The sequence below is a fragment of the Galeopterus variegatus genome, unplaced genomic scaffold, assembly GCF_000696425.1.
Source record: "Galeopterus variegatus unplaced genomic scaffold, G_variegatus-3.0.2 Scaffold8927, whole genome shotgun sequence".
Classification (NCBI taxonomy): domain Eukaryota; kingdom Metazoa; phylum Chordata; class Mammalia; order Dermoptera; family Cynocephalidae; genus Galeopterus; species Galeopterus variegatus.
In genome coordinates, this window is record NW_007735038.1 from 85,990 (window position 1) to 89,769 (window position 3,780).

The following is a 3,780-nucleotide window of genomic DNA, read 5'->3' on the forward strand; positions in this document are numbered from 1 at the left end:
AACTGCTAAATAAACGAAAGAATGACCAGTCAATAAAGGAATAAATAGTCAACAAATATTCACTGAGCACTTACTATGGGCCAGACCTGGACTTAGAATGCTGAGCACGCATATGTTTAGATGTCTTCCTGAAAGGTAAAGCCACATACAAGTAAATATACAATCGCTAATCAATCGCTAATAAGTTAATAAAGCCTTATACACACATGCTTTTTTTTTTTTGGAGGCTGGCTGGTAAGGGGGTCCGAACCCTTGACCTTGGTGTTATAACACCATGTTCTAACCAACTGAGCTAACTGGCCAACCCTGCATATCTATTACAACTTTGTATGTGACATGTTCTGGAAGGTTTGCAGTGGTCAGTCTAGGGGTGAATTCAGGTTTTGGGTGACCCTCCTTAAGAAAGCAAAAACAAAATTATAAATATAAAACTAGGTATAAAAGTTAATGTATTTAGATTAAGAAATTATAACCAGTTACAAGTGTTTATTTTTTATTTTTTTGGCAGCTGGCCGGTACAGTGATAGATCCCTGGACCTTAGTGTATCAGCACCATGCTCTAACCCATTGAGTTAACTGGCCAGCCCCTGACTGCAAATGTTTAAAAGGTGACACCATAAATATTGCAAAATCTAGAAAAAAAAAACAATATTTGTAGTAAATAAGCCTGATACACCTCTGTAATACCTTCATTTCCTATCTTTTTCTTAGATGTGTACTCTGACCACCTCTTCATAGAATAATGATTTTGTAATATTTTCTATTCTTTCTGTATCTGTCTTTCCTCTAGTATGGATGATTGAATTTTTTCTTTCATTATCGAGGGTTTGTAAAAATTTCTTTGAGCTTTGTAACTTATTATTGGTAATGTGAAAACCTCTACCAAATTCCTTTCATATAACAGCTGTAAGATTTCAGGTCACTTCAAGTGTTCTCATGCTGTGAATCACCTTAAAAACTGTTTAAATGATGGCACTCATTAACCAGAGCCAGGGAAGAAGCCAGGCAGGCGAGGGGCACTGAAGCTTAAACTTCATGAGCTTTGGGGTAAACTTGAACTTTGGACTTGACAGGGTTAGGTGGGCCAGAAGAGGGGAGGCTGGAATATGAAAAGAGAAGTGACAGGTTCAACCATTTAGAGAGAAAAGGGATGATTTGCTGTTTGTTATTTATTATATACAGGAAAAGTCCTAACCCTAAGACTGCTCAAAACAACTTGAATGGCAAAAGGAAAACCCTACCACTGTTCAGGGGTGCTCCCCACAAGTCCTGGCATGGCAATGTGATAGCAGCATATTGCTCCAGGCAGGGGGACACTGAAGGGCTCCAGGTGCTCTAATGATGAGGACAGGAGGGTCTCGAGATTTGTTTGGGTCTGTGGAACAAGCATTCATTCAGGTAGCCACATGAATGCTCACTCTGTCATGTAATTCAGTGAATGCTAAATTCGCTTGCCTGGAAAGTGGTTCTAGGTGGTCTGAGGGTGGAGGAAATGACCTTGCACCCACAGGATAGACCAAGGGTGGTTCCCGAGCATTGGAGTGAAAATCTCAGATGTCATTTCTACAGAAAGAGGAAGTCATGGGATGTTCACCAGATTACAATTCACCAGGTTATATATAAAATTATATTAATGTTAACTAGATTATCTTTGAGTCCAGAAGCCATATTTTACAAATCTTGAAAACTAGCACCGTGATCACTCGGCACATAGTGTATGCTCACTAAAGATTTTTTTAATTCATTCTTTATTGGTACATACTAGACACCAGGAATTGGATTACAGGCTGGGGGATGGGAGCTGATAACCTGATATGAAATAGGCTGGGTATTTTCTAACCTAGGGCCTTCTCTTCCCTCTAGCTGAGGGGGCCTTGTCCCCAGGGGTCATGTAAACAGGGTTCCAGACTGAAGTGAGCTGTCTCACCTCTTCACCCCTCTGCCTCATCAGCCTCTCACTCCACCCTACCTCATTTCTCTGTGCGTTCCTGTCTCTCCACCGTTCAGGCATGTGACTCCTCTCTGCACACACACACACACACCCGCCCCAGTGATGAACTGCGTCTCCCACTAAATGAGAAAATTTAAGCAATCAGGGGTTGGAGGGGGGGTGAGGGCCGAGCCCAGGAGGAGAGAGAAGACATAAAACTTTTAGAGGCTAGACGATCTGGGAACAAAGTGAGAGCAGCAAAAGGCGGGGGGGGGGGGGGGGGTTTGGGGAAAAAGGGGGGGGGGAAAAAGGGGGGGGGGAAAAAGGGGGGGGGGAAAAAGGGGGGGGGGAAAAAGGGGGGGGGGAAAAAGGGGGGGGGGAAAAAGGGGGGGGGGAAAAAGGGGGGGGGGAAAAAGGGGGGGGGGAAAAAGGGGGGGGGGAAAAAGGGGGGGGGGGGGGGGGACTTGTGGATAACCTGGAGGGAGAAACAGAATAAAAGAAGGGGAGACTGGACCTGGATCAGGGAGGGAGGAGGGGATTCCCAGCTCCAGCTTGGTCTGCCTGGCTCCAGCAAAACCGGCTGTTTCCTGCCCTCGGTGACCCTCCCCACCCCGGAGCAGGACCCAGGCAGGGCAACGAGGAAGGGTAGGGGTGTGGGGAGCACCTCTTGTGTCAGGAAGATAAGTATGCTGGGACAGGAGGTCATTGCAGACCCGGCTGTCCTGGGCGGGGAGACCAGGGTGCTTGGCAGCCCTCCAAGCATCCTGGACGACTCCCTCCCTCTGGGCTCCTCAGCTCCTCTAGACTCTGTCTCCCGTAATTACTTTCTGATCTGACCCTTTCCTTCCGGCTCTTCCAGGGGCTGATTCCTCCATCACCCACCAACCCGTCCACCCCCTGACCCACACTATAGGTGCCCTGAGTAGAAAGGGGGTTGGTGAAGGAGCACGGTTTTCCTGGACCCTCCTCCCTAACTGATGGATTGGTGGGGGGCGGGGGAGAGTTGGCGATGAGAGGAAGGGCCCCTCCCAGCCATCCCGAGGGCCCCCAGAAGCCAGACGGGAAACAGCCTCAGGAAAGGCAGCAGCAGCAGCAGCCCCAGTCCCAGCCCCAGGGGTCATGGCCGCGGGAGGGGACAGAGCCCCCCAAAACTTGAGAGTGAGAGTGAGAAAGGTGATTTGGAGGTCCGGACCCCTCGCCCTCTGGGACCTTTTATTTACCCTTGCTTCCTCGATTCTTCTACACTCCTCCGCATCTCATCTTAGTTGCGCACAGTTTTCTACACTCCTCCCCATCTCAACCCACCCCTCCTCACAGTAGGTCTCCAATAGTTAATGTTTATGAAATGACTTGCGAACGCTCGCTCCAGGGTTGTCTGGGCTAGGATTGCTGCCTTGGGGACCGCTGGGCGACCCTCCATCCTTAAAAGCTTCTATCTTCTCCTTCCCTTTCTCCCAAAAGCAGTCCCCTGCGCCACTAGGGGGTCGTGAGCACATCCACGGGTGGAATCTCAAGTCTGCAGCAAGGTCAGAGCAGGCTTTGTGTGCGTGGTGCACATTTAAATGCACGCCTGTGCAGCCCTCCGTGGCGCTGGCTGTGTTTCTCTGCTCCCAGGTGCCTGCCGGGTTCGGACCTCTCTCGGGTGTCCCTGGGCCCGGGCCCGAGACGCGCGGTGCGGGGTAGGGCGTACGGGCACTGTGCACGTCCGGGCGGTCCCCGGGCTCCTCGCCCGCCGCCCCTCCCCCTTCTCCAAACTTTCTCCCAACTTCCCGACCTGCTCAGCTCGGCGCCCCGCTCCGCTTCCCTCATGAATTATTCAGCAGCGCGCGCTCCAATCAGCGCGCCCGGGC